This window comes from Zea mays, chromosome 1 (assembly GCF_902167145.1).
Source record: "Zea mays cultivar B73 chromosome 1, Zm-B73-REFERENCE-NAM-5.0, whole genome shotgun sequence".
NCBI classification, from domain to species: Eukaryota; Viridiplantae; Streptophyta; class Magnoliopsida; order Poales; family Poaceae; genus Zea; species Zea mays.
Genome location: NC_050096.1, coordinates 66,675,738 through 66,694,246, shown reverse-complemented (window position 1 = coordinate 66,694,246; position 18,509 = coordinate 66,675,738).

Genomic DNA, 18,509 nt, shown 5'->3' with positions numbered 1-18,509 from the left:
TACAATTCTGCAAACTTATTATTATTATTACCAAATGCACAGTCAATCATTAAGATTTAGACTAACATGCACAACACTATTTTATCCATAAGGCTTCTTCAGGGGCTCATGAATACCATTCGTCATTTGGAGCCATTAGTTGACTTCAGATCAACAAGTAAAATGACCATCAGGGTCTAACGCTCACAAAGACATTCACTGGTTGCATTGTGCTTTGAGGCACATAGGAAAATGTGTGTTTATATTGGTAGTAAAGTGCACGACATCAGGCCAATGCTGCCAAGCAGAGATTTTTATATGCAGAGATGTATAGTCCAGCTCGTTTTATTATTGCCCATTGTTTACCCAATTACTCATACCGATCTGAAATTGGGTATCAATTTATGCAACATGTTTAGGTATTATAATTTTGAGAGAGAATTTATAACAATAGTTAATAATTTGTTATGCTGCCAGCAGGACAAATATTTCTCCTCATATTATATACCAATTTGTTCTATAAAGCATTATTTCGATCTCTTCGTTGTTCGACAAAAAGAGAAGCTTTGGAATAGAACAGACAAGGCCAAGAATTCATTTTATCTGGGAAAATCACCATATAACTAGCTTTTGATGAAGCAAATGATGATAACTGCTTGGCAAGAACGAAACAATACTGGTATCCGCCTAGGATCCATCTTCAACACCAGATAGTACTGCTCTCGTACGAAGAAATCATCAGGAGTAGAGAGGATACAACAGGTCTCTACAAGATCTTCATATTTCTATCACAAATTATCATCACTAGTAGTCTAGTGGTCAAGACATATGACTCTTCTGGCTCCGAGGACCAAGAATATGTTAATGTCTAATTTAGCTTCAAGCTCTGTGGTGATGTGGGATTTCATAGTTATTTGTCTACTCTTCTCACTTCTGGTAGATCGGAGGTAGATAATGGTAAGCATGCCAAAGGGTGGAATTCAGTGTAGTTCGGCTACATAAACCCTAGGTATATGTCCATTCAGGACCGACCTTTACCATTTAGCTTACAGTGTATACCAAACTTGTCAAAGGACTATCCCAAGTCAATTCAGTGACTATAAGTATTTACAATTCCGAGAGATGTATGCGACACAAGCATAGAGGTCCTAGATAGAACGAGTAAAGTGGTTCGACGGGAACACACTATGGTTTTCACACCAACATAGTGAAAAATTTCTCAGAATAACCTCTCAGTATACTCGCAACTTCGTGTTGCTAGCGGTTACATGTCCTTTTTATCTCATAGTTTGCTTCATGTCATCCAGCGACAAAGAGAGCAATGTGCTAACATCTGGTTGAGCAATGCATGACTGAGATTTCTGATCTTAAATCATTTGGTAAGGTCTTTTGCTTACTAATATAATCCCAATTTGTGATATCTTCTATGCCAAAAAGGCTTTCATGCATAATATTATATATATTCGGGTTACTTCGGGTAAAACTTTATGCATGAGGAGAGAGGAGAGAATTAACTTATCCATGTTCTGTTGTATTTCAATTTAATTTCCCAGATTATTCAAGCACTATAGAGCTTGATATAGTTGTTATGGCCAATTGGCAATATAAATAAATATATGATGCCACACAACACAAGCAAATAAAATATAGAGCTAAACAAAATTGTTTACGAAGGTTGCGCATAATGTGACTTTAGGGGCTTGAACAACCCACCGCAATCCATGCGAGTACAAGCTCTAGCGTATCTGGCGTCAACGCGTGTGCGGCCATCAGGGCTACGACAGTATAGGAAGCCTTCGTAATATGCGCAACAGGCACAATTATGGCTCGATAATTGGGGTACACGATAAAACCACATAACATGCACAACAGGCGCAATCGTGGCTCGCGGCAGAGAGACAGTGCCTACAGGGCATGCAAAAAATACGCGACTCAGCGATGGCGGTCTGACTCAACGGGAGCGATCCGATTAAGCGAGAGCGCGACATAGCAATCACCTGACGCAGCCAAGTTCGTACGACACAAATACTGCGTCGTGTTGCCAGGGCGCAGCCAGTGCTCAGCCAATGCCATAACTCGGTCGATTAATAACGTAGTCTGATCGACGTATCTGAGTACCCACTATACAATTTAATCGCTCGACGTGAGGTCAAAAGTTCTAAAGCAACACAAAAAATAGAGCGATTTAAATATGCGCAGTACAACTTTCACATATGTTTTAATAATTTTCTGCTAATTATTTACTGCAGGAAATAATATTAATGCAGAAAAAAATAAACATCGGAATTAATGTATGAACATAACACATGAGGTGTAAAAAAACATTTTCTCATATTTTATTATTCATCTGTCTACTATTGATTTGTGATGTAAAATAATTAATTAACACAAACAAATTTCTTTCTCCCTTTTGATTCTCGTTTTGCACTAGCGCCCTTGCACACCTCGCGCACGGTCACACGTGGACTTTGATATGTAGCGCCCTGCTGCATGTGGTGCATGCGCAGCATGCAAGGCTGGGGTCCACGCTCACGAGTGACGGCTGGAGCGCTGTTTTTACGGAAGAAAAGCGATGGATGAATCAATCCGGGTCTGGCTCCACGCCCAGCGCAGGCGGCATGCAAAACGGTGAACGCCGCGTAACCGCCCAGCGGTCGCTCGATCCGATTTTCGTGCGAGCTAGGTTTGTACTTCTCTGGCGCAGATGGATCATGGCCATGGGGCTGCGCGCAGAAGCCACAGCTTTCTCTCGTGGACTGCACTTTCTTCATGCGCAGCGACTGCCGCTAGTTGCGGCCCGCGACGGCACAACGAGCACCGTCGGCTTCGAGCTTGGCGTGTGGGCAGAAAAGCAATGCCGCCGCTGACCCTTCTATATGCGCTGCTTCTTCAGGAAGCCATGGGTGATCGCCGTGCTTTAGTCTCTGCATCTGATGGCATGCGGGCTCGTCGAGCGCCGCTACGAGGGCGAGCAGGCGTGCCATTAACACTGTGCGGGCGAGCCTCCACTGGCGGGCGGACTGGCTACCGCCGCCACCAAATCAAGAACATTAAACATACCGCTCGATTGGGTAGGGGGAATCGAAGCCTCTCGCGTAGGAGAGTTCGGCTAGGCCAAAGACCTGCCGACTTGACGAAGAGTTGATGCAGATCTGATCTCACAGTAACGTCGAGGTAGAGCGTGCTGATAACGTATTGAGAACTACGTTACCACGGATCACCAGATCCGCTCCCTTCCCTCCCATCAGCAGTAGAGACGCGAGAAGATGTAGAGAACCCGTCTCCTTTCCCATAAGCACGACAGTGGAAACACACAAGACACTGGATATAGGGTTGGGCCTCTGGCCTCTTTCTGATCTCTATTCCATATGAGGGGGTACATGTTCTATATATAGAGACGTGATTGCCCTCAGGGGCATATTCGGTATTTGCCCACATAACCCTTCATTAGGGTTTCTCAACAACGAGTACATGGCTCATGGAAGTCTGCGTGTGAGCACCTGTTAATCACCTCTCACTAGGAAGTCAGCCCTGAGCTGGAAGCAGCGTCTAGAGATTTGCATTGGTTCAGCTCAGCTCGTGGCCTGCACTACCTTCGATCATTCACCACATGTGCACTACTGCCTTCGATCACTCACCACATGTGGGCAACGTAGAGCTGGCCAATATTCTCCTGGATAATGAGCTGAGTGGGGTCGCCAAGAGTTCGATCAATATCAAGACCGATCCAATCACTGACACAATCCATTTGATTGTTGCCCCCCATCGCTTTGTCCTGAACCATTGCGTATATTGATCTGCATGTGAAAGGCGCGGATTGCACGAGCCAATGCAAAATAAGTCATTTGGAAGTCAATTGACTGCATTCGCTTGTACCACCAAAACCCTCGTATCCAACCAACACGCTCGGGCGAGCGTGCAGCCACAGACACAAGGAACCAATTAGCCGGAGTATGCAGCGCGCGCACGGTAATATCCACGATCCAGAATACGTGCGACTCCAGCCAGCGGGTACGGGTACTTGACCCGACTGGTGCGAGTACGGGTGAATGTTTTGACCCGCGGGTGCAACCCGCATCCAACCTAAAGTTTCGTGGGTGTTAAACCCTAAACCCATACTCTGCAACGAGAAAAAAAAAATCAGAACATGATAATTCAAGTTTGAACCATACTTGTGTGTTTGGTTCTGCTTTTGAAATCTACTTCTGTTTTGGAAAATCAGAAACTGAACCAATGGGGTTCAACTTTTCCATAGCTACTTTGTTCACGATCAATTACCTGTTTAGCCAGGGACTGTTTCATTAATTACTGCGTCTTGTGTTCACGATCAATTACGTCTTACTGCGTTCACGATCAATTACGCCTCGCCTACTGCTTAGCCAGGGACTGTTTGATTTAGGGACTAAATAGCCTGTGACTGTTGCTTTTCTTTTCTTTTTCTTTCGGCTTTGTCATGGATGACTGGTGGCGGCACTGCTAGCTCTTGTGTTAGCCTGGCGCCTTGACGCATGCTGTCATGCGTCCCTCTCCCTACGGCTCTTGCGACTGCACTTGTGACAAAGCTGTCGGACGGCTGCTCCTTGATCCCTACACAGAGGCTGATGTGTTCAAGCCCGTGCTGCCGCTTGTGTTTGCAGGTAATTTTCTTAAATCTTAATCTACGTTTACCAATTTTTTTCCTTTTTGTTCCACTTGATTAGCATAAGCTCTCTATTGAATATTGATTGATTTTTTAATATATACATGTGCAAATAGTAATCATCAAAGTTATGTCTTCCAAAAATTCATCCAGAAAAAATATGATTCATGTTACCAGAAGCGTAAGAAGGAAACAAAGAATCGATAGTTTAATCGAGTCTCAAAAAAAGAGCTACAGATAGATTTATTATAAAGAGTCACAAGTGTTATCTACTATTTTTTACAATTCAGAATTAAATAGGCATGTTTTATTATGTATTCTAGTACAATATAATTTCAATTACACTTTTCTAGAAAATAGGGTCTATTTTGAAGTTTAGCACTGGTCCTTCGGATTTGCCGCCCTGGCCCTGCCTAGTTACAGCGCACCACTTGAAGGATTCTTGCGGCACCCAAGTGTTGACTCTAGCTTGTCACGCTTAGCACATGAATTATTGTTTAAGAACTTGTCACAACAAGGACATAGGATATCAACAAGTAATCAAACCATATGGATAAATCTTGTGTCCATTTACCTGTCCAGTTCAATATATATTACCACACTTGTTTGCATGCATCCCTGTTTGTATGGTAGTTTTTTTATAGTGATAGTTAGCTAGATCTTGTAGTTGTAGCAACAAGGTACTAAATTTATTTAGGTGGCTTGCTTGGGTTAAAGTAGTGCTACTGTAAATAGAGGCTATTAGGATTCGTTGTTTTACTTATCCCTTTTGCACTAGTGTTGTGAAGTTTGTAGAATTTTTTATAGCCTATTCATCTTCCTCTAGCCATCTAGATCCTACTAGAGTCCCATGCAGACGCAATAGTTCCATCAGGCCCAACGTTAGCGTGACCACAGAGATGTTGGGTTCACTCTAAATATGCTCCCAACAAAACCCAAGAAGCAAAGACATGACCTAGGACTTAATGATAATGTCGTTGTCCTTAGAACCTTAATGAACTAATAAACTTCACTTCTAGAGTTAACCAAATAAGCTTAAAAACAATGAACTCTTGTCTCTTACATTTTAGAGACGTAGCAAAATTTCTATAAGAAGTTGGCAGCTTAGTGATAATGTCACCAGCCATAAACTTGCCATGCAATTCACATGGAAATTGTTTGAGTTTCTTAGCTAGTGCATGTATCTCATGGTCATGTTCCATTACTCAGCGATTATCAACCATTCTATAGTCATACATCTGCCCCATGATGTAAACCTCGGTACCAACATCGGAAACATCAAAATTTTCATCAAGTGCATTCTATAATTCATTGCCAGTTAACATGTTATGTAAGAGTCCATGTATTTGCCAGCAAGAATACTAATCATGATACCTTGAAATAGGTTATCAGCAACCTCAAACGCTTTCTCCTCAACATGAGCAAGATGTTCGAGTTTCCCCTATGCGGTAGATAGGAGTTCATTCCTATCAACCATGGGATCATCTTACCATGCCATATCTTGTGAAATATCCCATCAAATGCACTTGGTTTTAATATAACAACAAAACACTAATAAAAATGTCCAATATCATGTTTTTGGAGTGTTAGTAATTCAGGAAATTTCATGCATGTTTAATTTCATCTATAAATTTTACAACAAATATGTGACAAAATATATGTGCATGTGTGTAAATCTACTACTCGAAGTAGTAGCAAACATAGATAATAGTATTGTTGGCCACTCATTTTTTATTCCTTCGGTGTATCAAAAACAAGACAACACAATTAGATCAAGCTTCATCTTCATCCTTTAGCTCAACCTTCTTGGAGAGAAGGTTAGTTAAAGGGTGAAGATGTAGAGAGTGAGCAAAGGAGATATAAAAGACATTCAATATAAATCATGCATAATATAAGAACAAGATACACAATTTAATCTTACAAGATATTACTTTCTCCTTCTTTATTATACATTAAAGGATTACATGCATACCTTTGGCCCCGTGAAGTTACAGAAGAGGAGAGAAGTAAATACAGTTTCAGAGACAAAGTAGTATGTTCTCCTTTGATCCAGAGACGTGTTTAATGCATGGCAGGTACAACTTTGACAAAATTACAATTGTGCCCTCAAGCCTATACATTTGAACTAGTGAACAAACTAAGGGACCCTTGTTTTTTCCTCCTATTGTTTCGTTGAGCAAGCCTTGAGAACTTCTCATAGCTTCGTTTTGCTTCATTGGCTATACACACACCTTGTTAATCTGAAGTTGATGCTTTCGTACTTGCGCCCGTGGCCGCTCCAGGCGAGGCTGAAGCGCTTTAAACAGGATAGAAGATAACTGTCTGTTGGGGGCCTTGCCCTTCCGAAGGTCCTCAAAAATGTGACTAACCATATGTTTTCAGCATGATTATGAATAGTTACAGGAAGCTTCAGTATTGGGATGGAGAACTTCTCTTATAACAGAACAAAGGAAAGTAAAGAGTTGGGGACGAAGCTAGAAGCCAAAGGACTTCGGCTGAACATGTTGATGAAGCTCAAGCATGATAATGACTAAAAAAAGATAAAGACCATACAGTCCTTAACAATCCTTGTTAAGATTATAGATAGTTGTCAGGGACATAAATGTACTTTTATCTGGGTTGTGTCCCGTGCCTATAAATAGATGAACAGTAACAGAGTACTGTTCACGCTGGATTGTAATCGCTCTCGCACCATTCTCGCTCTTTCTCCTTTTGGCAAGCCAAAGGTACCATTATAATATAAATATTGTTAATGTTTATTCATGTTTGATGAAGTTAATAATAAATGAATCATTGATATGTAACAAGTATTGCTTTCGTTCATCTGTATTACTTCACTTTCTTATTTATGTTCACGTTTATATGATAAAATGACGAAGGTGTGTCCCACATGACTTTCATATGAAGATCATTATATCCGAGAGGAAATAATGCTTCGAAAGACGAAAGTCTTTAACCATTAACAATTGTGTTGTCTTGTTCTTGATTTATAGCATTTGAGAACAAGTGACCAACATTGTCGGGTTAGTGTTTTTAGGACCTTAGAAAGAACAAGACCTCCAACAAGAGTATTATACTCATTATAGTAAAAATAAATTGAATTTATCAAATTTAGATATGAGGGTGTATCTGAAAGGGAAATAGGCTTACACCTTTTTCTAATTGATTTTGGTGGTTGAATTGCCCAACACAAATAATTGGACTAACTAGTTTGCTCTAGATTATAAGTTTTACAGGTGCCAAAGGTTCACAACAAACCAATAAAAAGACCAAGAAAGGGTTCAAATAAAGAGAGCAAAAGACTACCGAAGTGTGCCCTGGTCTGGCGCACCGGACTGTCCGGTGTGCCACCGGACAGTGTCCGGTGCACCAGGGAACCCAACTCTGAACTTGCCACCTTCGGGAATTCTAGGAGCCACTCTGCTATAATTCACCAGAATGTCCGGTGTAGCACCGGACAGTCCGGTGTGCCAGCGGAGTAACGGGTACACGGCGCCAACGGTCGTCTGCAACGAGCAGTTAATGCACTATAGTGCGCGCAGAAGTCAGAGCAGAGCCAGAAAGCACATCGGACAGTGAACAGTGACTGTCCGGTGCACCACCGGACTATCCGGTGGCCCAGATGTCAGAAGCTCCAACGGTCAGAACCCAATGGCCGGGTGACGTGGCTGGCGCACCAGACAGTGTCCGGTGCGCCATACGACAGCAGCCTCCACCAACGGCTCCTTTGGTGGTTGGGGCTATAAATACCCCCAACCACCCACCATTCATTGCATCCAAGTTTTCAGCCTTCACACCTCATACAAGAGCTATAGCATTCAATACAAGACACAAACAAAGAGATCAAATCCTCTCCCAAGTCCGGAATCACTCCAACCAAATTAGTGACTAGAGAGAGAGACATTTGTGTTCATTTGAGCTCTTGCGCTTGGATTGCTTTTCTTCTTCCTCTTTTCTTGTGTTCAACTCACTTGTAATCAAGACAAGAGACACCAAGTTGTGGTGGTCCTTGTAGTGGACTTAGTGTCCCATTTGATTGAAGAGAAAGGCTCACTCGGTCTAGGTGACCGTTTGAGAGAGGGAAAGGGTTGAAAGAGACCCGGTCTTTGTGACCACCTCAACAGGGAGTAGGTTTGCAAGAACTGAACCTCGATAAAACAAATCACCATGTCATCCGCTCTTATTCACTTGTGATTTGTTTTCTCCCTCTCTTTTAGACTCGCTTTTATTTCTAACGCTAACCCCAGCTTGTAGTGTGTGCTTAAGTTTATAAATTTTAGATTTGCCTATTCACCCCCCTCTAGGCGACTTTCAATTGGTATCAAAGCTCGGTACTTCATTAGAGCTTAACCGCTCGAAGTGATGTCGGGAGATCACACCAAGAAGGAGATGGTGACCGGCAAGAAGCCCGCCACAAGCCACGGGAAGGCTCCATCAAAGGAGTCCGGCAACAAAAAGGAGGGATCCCCTTCACGCATTAGGACGCACAAGAGTGGCGAGAAGAAGAAGAAAATGAAGAAAGTGGTCTACTACAAGACCGACACTTCATCGCCCTCTACATCGGGATCCGACGCCGCGTCCATCACTTCTAAGCGCCAAGAGCGCAAGAAGTATAGTAACATCCCCCTACGCTACCCTCGCATTCCTAGACATACTCCATTACTTTCGGTCCCATTAGGCAAACCACTGACGTTTGACGGTGAAGATTATTCTAGGTGGAGTGATATGATGAGATATCACTTAACCTCACTCCACAAAAGCATATGGGATGTTGTTGAGTTTGGAGTACAGGTACCATCCGTAGGGGATGAAGATTATGATGAGGACGAGGTGGCCCAAATCGAGCACTTCAACTCTCAAGCAACTACTATACTCCTCACCTCTCTAAGTCGAGAGGAGTATAATAAGGTGCAAGGGTTGAAGAGCGCCAAAGAGATTTGAGACGTACTCAAGACCACGCACGAAGGAGATGAGGTGACCAAAATCACCAAGCGGGAAATGATCGAGGGGGAGCTCGGTCGCTTTATGCTCAACCAAGGAGAAGACCCGCAAGCCATGTACAACCGGCTAAAAACCTTGGTGAACCAAGTGCGCAACCTCGGGAGCTCCAAGTGGGATGACCATGAAATGGTCAAGGTTATTCTAAGATCACTTGTATTTCTTAACCCTACTCAAGTTCAATTAATTCGTGGTGATCCTAGATATAAACTAATGTCTCCCGAGGAAGTAATAGGAAAATTTGTGAGCTTTGAGTTGATGATCAAAGGCTCCAAGAAAATCATCGAGAAAGGCGCCTCCTCCACACCCGAAGCGCAACCGGTCGCATTCAAGGCGACGGAGGAGAAGAAGGAAGAGTCTACATCAAGTAGACTTCCCATTGACGCCTCCAAGCTCGATAACGAGGAGATGGCGCTCATCATCAAGAGCTTTCGCCAAATCCTCAAGCAAAGGAAGGGAAAAGATTACAAGTCCCGTTCCAAGAAGGTGTGCTACAAATGTGGTAAGCCCGATCATTTTATCGCTAAATGCCCTTTGTCTAGTGATAGTGACAGGGATAACGACAAGAAGGGCAAGAGGAGAGAAAATAAGAGGTACTACAAGAAGAAGGGCGGCGATGCCCATGTTTGCCGGGAATGGGACTCCGACGAGAGCTCCACCGACTCCTCCTCCGACGAGGACGCCGCCAACATCGCCGTCACCAAAGGCCTCCTCTTCCCCAACGTCGGCCACAAGTGCCTCATGGCAAAGGACGGTAAAAGGAAGAAGGTAAAATCAAAATCCTCCACTAAGTATGCAACTTCTAGTGTTGAGGATAATTCTAGTGATGATGAGGATAATTTGCTCACCCTTTTTGCCAACTTAAACATGCAACAAAAGGAAAAATTAAATGAATTGATTAGTGCTATTCATGAGAAGGATGAACTCTTGGATAGCCAAGAGGACTTCCTAATTAAAGAAAACAAAAAGCATGTTAAAGTTAAAAATGCTTATGCTCTAGAAGTTGAAAAATGTGAAAAATTAACTAATGAGCTAAGCACTTGCCATGATGTTATCTCAAACCTTAGAAATGAAAAAGCTAGATTAATTGCTAAGGTTGAGAGTTCAAATGTATGTGATGATTCAATTACCAATCTTAGAGATGATAATGCTAGTTTAATTGCTAAGATTGATAAATTGAATGCCTCTCTTGTTAGCCTTAAGATTGAGAATGAAAAATTAATTACTAAGGCTAAAGACTTAGATGTTTGCAATGTTTCCATTTCCAATCTTAGAGATGAAAATGATATTTTACATTCTAAGATTGTTGAGTTAAAAACTTGCAAACCATCTACATCTACCGTTGAGCATGTTACTATTTGCACTAGATGTAGAGATGTTAACATTGATGCTATTCATGATCACATGGCTATGATTAAACAACAAAATGATCATATAGCAAAATTAGATGCTAAAATTGTCGAGCATGAATTAGAAAATGAAAATTTTAAATTTGCTCGTAGTATGCTTTATAGTGGGAGACACCCAGGCATTAAGGATGGCATTGGCTTCCAAAAGGGAGACAATGTCAAGCTTAATGCCCCTCCTAAAAGATTGTCAAACTTTGTTAAGGGCAAAGCTCCCATGGCTCAGGATAACGAGGGTTACATTTTATACCCTGCCGGTTATCCTGAGCACAAAATTAGGAGAATTCACTTTAGGAAGTCTCACTCTGGACCTAATCATGCTTTTATTTATAAGAGTGAGGCATCTAGTTCTAGGAAATCAACCCATGTTAAATTGCCTAAGAAGAAAACTCCTATTGCATCAAATGAACCTAGTATTTCATTTAAGACTTTTGATGCATCTTATGTGCTAACTAACAAATCAGGCAAAGTAATTGCCAAATATGCTGGGGGCAAACACAAGGGGTCAAAGACTTGTGTTTGGGTACCCAAGGTGCTTGTTTCTAATGTGAAAGGACCCAAGACCATTTGGGTACCTAAGAACAAGGCCTAAACTTGTTTTGTAGGTTTATGCATCCGGGGGCACAAGTTGGATCATCGATAGCGGGTGCACAAACCACATGACAGGGGTGAAGAAGATGTTCTCCTCCTACGAGAAAAATCATGATCCCCAAAGAGCTATCACATTCGGGGATGGAAATCAAGGTTTGGTCAAAGGTCTTGGTAAAATTGCTATATCTCCTGACCATTCTATTTCCAATGTTTTTCTTGTAGATTCTTTAGATTACAATCTGCTTTCTGTTTCTCAATTATGCAAAATGGGCTACAACTGTCTTTTTACGGATATAGGTGTTACTTTCTTTAGAAGAAGTGATGATTCGGTAGCATTTAAGGGAGTGTTAGAGGGTCAGTATACTTGGTAGATTTTGATAGAGCTGAACTCGACACTTGCTTAATTGCTAAGACCAACATGGGTTGGCTCTGGCATCGCCGACTAGCCCATGTTGGGATGAAGAATTTTCATAACCTTCTAAAGGGAGAGCACATTTTGGGACTAACCAATGTTCATTTTGAGAAAGACAGGGTTTGTAGCGCATGTCAAGCAGGGAAGCAAATTGGAGCCCATCATCCACACAAGAACATCATGACGACCGACAGGCCACTCGAACTACTCCACATGGACCTATTCGGCCCGATAGCTTACATAAGCATCGGCGGGAGTAAGTATTGTCTTGTAATTGTGGATGATTATTCTCGCTTCACTTGGGTGTTCTTTTTGCAGGAAAAATCTCAAACCCAAGAGACCTTAAAGGGATTCTTGAGACGAGCTCAAAATGAGTTCGGCTTAAGGATAAAAAAGATTAGAAGCGACAACGGGACGGAGTTCAAGAACTCACAAATCGAAAGCTTTCTTGAGGAGGAGGGCATCAAGCATGAGTTCTCTTCTCCCTACACACCACAACAAAATGGTGTAGTGGAGAGGAAGAATAAAACTCTATTGGACATGGCAAGAACCATGCTTGATGAGTACAAGACTTTGGATCGGTTTTGGGCCGAGGCGGTTAACACCGCTTGCCACGCCACCAACCGGTTATATCTACATCGAATCCTCAAGAAGACATCTTATGAGCTCCTCACCGGTAAAAAGCCCAATGTTTCATATTTTAGAGTCTTGGTAGCAAATGCTTTATTCTTGTTAAAAGAGGTAGAAAATCTAAATTTGCTCCTAAGGTTGTAGAAGGCTTTTTACTTGGTTATGATTCAAACACAAGGGCATATAGAGTCTTTAACAAGTCCACTGGACTAGTTGAAGTTTCTTGTGACATTGTGTTTGATGAGACTAACGGCTCTCAAGTAGAGCAAGTTGATCTTGATGAGCTAGATGATGAAGAGGCTCCGTGCGTCGCGCTAAGGAACATGTCCATTGGGGATATGTGTCCTAAGGAATTCGAAGAGCCTCCACAAGCACAAGATCAACCATCTTCCTCCATGCAAGCATCTCCACCAACTCAAGATGAGGATCAAGCTCAAGATGATGATGATGAAGATCAAGAGGAGCCACCTCAAGAGGAGGACAATGATCAAGGGGGAGATGCTAATGATCAAGACAAGGAAGATGATGAGGGTCCAAGACCGCCACACCCAAGAGTCCACCAAGCAATCCAACGAGATCACCCCGTGAACACCATCCTCTGCGATATTCATAAGGGGGTAACCACTCGATCTCGTGTTGCTCATTTTTGTGAACATTACTCTTTTGTTTCCTCTATTGAGCCACATAGGGTAGAGGAAGCACTTCAAGATTCGGAATGGGTGCTGGCAATGCAAGAGGAACTCAACAACTTCACGAGGAATGAGGTATGGCATTTAGTTCCACGTCCTAACCAAAATGTTGTAGGAACCAAGTGGGTCTTCCACAACAAGCAAGATGAGCATGGTGTGGTGACAAGGAACAAAGCCCGACTTGTGGCCAAGGGATATTCACAAGTCGAAGGTTTGGATTTCGGTGAAACCTATGCACCCGTAGCTAGGCTTGAGTCAATTCGCATTTTACTTGCCTATGCTACTTACCATGGCTTTAAGCTTTATCAAATGGACGTGAAAAGTGCCTTCCTCAATGGACCAATCAAAGAGGAGGTCTATGTTGAGCAACCTCCCGGCTTTGAAGATAGTGAGTACCCTAACCATGTCTATAAACTCTCTAAGGCGCTTTAGTGGCTCAAGCAAGCCCCAAGAGCATGGTTTGAATGCCTAAGAGATTTTCTTATCGTTAATGGCTTCAAAGTCGGAAAAGCCGATCCTACTCTCTTTACTAAAACACTTGCAAATGATTTGTTTGTATGCCAAATTTATGTTGATGATATCATATTTGGGTCTACTAACGAATCTACATGTGAAGAGTTTAGTAGAATCATGACTCAAAAATTCGAGATGTCTATGATGGGGGAGTTGAAGTATTTCTTAGGATTTCAAGTGAAACAACTCCAAGAGGGCACCTTCATTAGCCAAATGAAGTACATTCAAGACATACTCACAAAGTTTGGGATGAAGGATGCCAAGCCCATCAAGACACCCATGGGAACTAATGGGCATCTCGACCTCGACACGGGAGGTAAATTCTTAGATCAAAAGGTATACCGGTCGATGATAGGTTCTTTACTCTACTTATGTGCATCTCGACCGGATATTATGCTTTCCGTATGTATGTGTGCAAGATTCCAAGCCAATCCTAAGGAGGTTCACCTTAGGGCCGTAAAATGAATCTTGAGATATTTAGTTTATACTCCTAAGTTTGGCCTTTGGTATCCCAGGGGATCCACTTTTGATTTAATTAGGTATTCCAATGCTGATTGGGCAGGGTGTAAAATTAATAGAAAGAGCACATCAGGGACTTGCCAGTTCTTGGGAAGATCTCTGGTGTCTTGGGCTTCAAAGAAGCAAAATTCTGTGGCTCTTTCTACCGCCGAAGCCGAGTATATTGCCGCAGGCCATTGTTGCGCGCAATTGCTTTGGATGAGGCAAACCCTCAGGGACTATGGTTACAAATTAACCAAAGTTCCTCTTCTATGTGATAATGAGAGTGCAATCCACATGGCGGATAATCCCGTTGAGCATAGCCGCACTAAACATATAGCCATTCAGTATCATTTTTAAGGGATCACCAACAAAAGGGGGATATCGAGATTGCATATATTAACACCAAAGAATAATTAGCCGATATCTTTACCAAGCCATTAGATGAGCAAACATTTACCACACTTAGGCATGAGCTAAATATTCTTGATTCTAGGAATTTTGATTGATATTTTGCACACATGGCTCATTTATATACCTTTGATCATGTCTCTTTCATGTGCTATGACTAATGTGTTTTCAAGTGCATATTATGCTAAGTCATAGATTGAAAGGGAAATGGAGTCTTCGGCGAAGACAAGGCTTCCACTCCACTCCATCGATTATTCATCCTTCGCCGTCGCTCCGCAACACACTCTCCAATTTGGTATAATCTTCACTCATATATTATTTGTCGAAGGGAGAGAAAGTAAAGGGCTTATATTTCACTCAAGTATCCGTTTTTGGCGATTCATGCCAAAGGGGGAGAAAGTATTAGCCCAAAGCAAAGGACCGCACCACCACCAATTTCAAAAATATAGTCTTTCAAGTTTGTGTTAAGAGAAGATTTTTTTCCAATTGGTATCTTATTTGTGATATAATTTCAAATTGGTATACCCTCTTCAAAATTAATATCTAAAACCCTCTTGAACACTAAGATGAGGATTTCATTAAGGGGGAGTTTTGTTTAGTCAAAGGAAAAGCATTTGAAACAGGGGGATAAAGTTTCAAATCTTGAAAATGCTTCTCAAAATCCTATTCATATACCTTTGACTATTTGCAAAAATGCTTTGAAAAGAATTTCCAAAACTTTGCAAAACAAAACAAGTGGTGCAAGCGTGGTCCAAAATTTTAAAATAAGAAGAAAGCCATCCATGAATATCTAGTAGAAATAATTATTGGTTTCATGCCAAGCAACCTTTGCACTTACCTTATGCAAACTAGTTCAATTATGCACTTATATATTTTGCTTTGGTTTGTGTTGGCATCAATCACCAAAAAGGGGGAGATTGAAAGGGAAATAGGCTTACACCTTTTCCTAATTGATTTTGGTGGTTGAATTGCCCAACACAAATAATTGGACTAACTAGTTTGCTCTAGATTATAAGTTTTACAGGTGCCAAAGGTTCACAAAAAACCAATAAAAAGACCAAGAAAGGGTTTAAATAAAGAGAGCAAAAGACTACTGAAGTGTGCCCTGGTCTGGCGCACCGGACTGTCCGGTGCACCAGGGAACCCAACTCTGAACTTGCCACCTTTGGGAATTCTGGGAGCCACTCCGCTATAATTCACCGGAATGTCCGGTGTAGCACCGGACTGTTCGGTGTGCCAGCGGAGTAACGGCTACACAGTGCCAATGGTCGTCTGCAACGAGCAGTAAATGTGCTACAGTGCGCGCAGAAGTCAGAGCAGAGCGAGAAGGCGCACCGGACAGTGAACAGTGACTGTCCGGTGCACAACCGGACTGTCCGGTGGCCCAGATGTCAGAAGCTCCAACGGTCAGAACCCAGCGGCCGGGTGACGTGGCTGGCGCACCGGACTGTCCGGTGCTCCATACGACAACAGCCTCCACCAATGGCTCCTTTGGTGGTTGGGGCTATAAATACCCCCAACCACCCACCATTCATTGCATCCAAGTTTTCAGCCTTCACACCTCATACAAGAGCTATAGCATTCAATACAAGACACAAACAAAGAGATCAAATCATCTCCCAAGTCCGGAATCACTCCAACCAAATTAGTGACTAGAGAGAGAGACATTTGTGTTCATTTGAGCTTTTGCGCTTGGATTGCTTTTCTTCTTCCTCTTTTCTTGTGTTCAACTCACTTGTAATCAAGACAAGAGACACCAAGTTGTGGTGGTCCTTGTAGTGGACTTAGTGTCCCATTTGATTGAAGAGAAAGGCTCACTCGGTCTAGGTGACCGTTTGAGAGAGGGAAAGGGTTGAAAGAGACCCGGTCTTTGTGACCACCTCGACGGGGAGTAGGTTTGCAAGAACCAAACCTCGATAAAACAAATCATCGTGTCATTCGCTCTTATTCGCTTGTGATTTGTTTTCGCCCTCTCTTTCGGACTTGCTTTTATTTCTAACGCTAACCCCGGCTTGTAGTGTGTGCTTAAGTTTATAAATTTCAGATTTGCCTATTCACCCCCTCTAGGCGACTTTCAGTATCCTACGAAGAGACCAATGATCAATGCACGGTTGATATCGTGTGTTGCTTGAAGTCATCGATTATAGTCAATGCCAATGGCGGTCTTGAGATTTTGGTGGCCCAGAATGAGATTCAAAATGGGGCCCTAATTATTATCATTATTATTATTATTTGTCGGTGTTTCGAACCCGGGGGGTCCTTGGACTGACGAGTAAATTGTCGCCGCGTGCCCCAGCCCAGATGGGTCGGCGCGAGACGGAGCGCGAAGGGGGGAAGAAGCCGGAGGGAGACAAGCGTGAGAGGTGAAATCTCGCGGCCTTCGTGTTTGTCCCGCGCCCAGGTCGGGTGCGCTTGCAGTAGGGGGTTACAAGCGTCCACGCGGGAGGGAGCGAGCGGCCTTGCGCGAGCGCCGTCCCGTCCTTCCCCGCGCGGCCAACCCCCTGTAAGAGGGCCCTGGATCTTCCTTTTATAGGCGTAAGGAAAGGATCCAGGTGTACAATGGGGGGTGTAGCAGTGTGCTAACGTGTCTAGCGGAGGAGAGCTAGTGCCCTAAGTACATGCCATCGTGGCAGCCGGAGAGGTTTTGGCACCCGGTTCGTGTGGTGTCGTGGCCGTCGGAGGAGCGCCGGAGCCTGGCGGAAGGACAGCTGTCGGGGCTGTCGGGTCCTTGCTGACGTCCTCTTGCTTCCGTAAGGGGGCTGAGAGCCGCCGTCGTCATAGAGCGTGCGGGGCGCCATCATCACTTGTTTGGCGGAGCGAGCCAGATGGGACGCCGGTCTTGTTCCCCGTAGCCTGAGTCAGCTTGGGGTAGGGTAATGATGGCGCCTCCTGTGACGTGGTCGGTCCGAGCCCTAGGTTGGGCGAGGTGGAGTCTCCTCCGAGGTCGAGGTCGAGTCTGTCTTCCGAGGCCGAGGTCGAGTCCGAGCCCCTGGGTCGGGCGAGGCGGAGACCGTCGGTTGAGGCCAGGGCTGAGTCCGAGCCCTGGGGTCGGGCGAAGCGGAGTTCGTCGTCTTCCGGGGTTGAGCTCGATTCCGAGCCCTGGGGTCGGGCGAAGCGGAGTTCGTCGTCTTCTGGGGCTGAGCCCGAGTCCGAGCCCTGGGGTCGGGTGAAGCGGAGTTCGTCGTCTTCCGGGGCTGAGCCCGAGTCCGAGCCCTGGGGTCGAGCGAAGCGGAGTTCATCGTCTTCCGGGGCTGAGCCCGAGTCCGAGCCCTGGGGTCGGGTGAAGCGGAGTTTCCTATGGCGCCTAGGGCCGGACTTGGCTGCTGTCAGCCTCACTCTGTTGAGTGGCACAGCAGTCAGAGCGGCGTAGGCGGCGCTGTCCTCTTGTCAGGCCGGTTAGTGGAGCGGCGTAGTGACTACGGTCACTTCGGCTCTGTCAACTGGAGAGCACGCGTCAGGATAAAGGTGTCAGGCCACCTTTGCATTAAATGCCCCTGCGATTTGGTCGGTTGGCGTGGCGATTTGGCCAAGGTTGCTTCTTGGTGAAGACTGGGCCTCGGGCGAGCCGAAGGTGTGTCCGTTGCTGGAGGGGGTCCTCAGGCGAGACGTAAATCCTCCGGGGTCGGCTGCCCTTGCCGAGGCTGGGCTCGGGCGAGGCGTGATCGCGTCCCTTGAATGGACCGATCCTTGACTTAATCGCACCCATCAGGCCTTTGCAGCTTTGTGCTGATGGGGGTTACCAG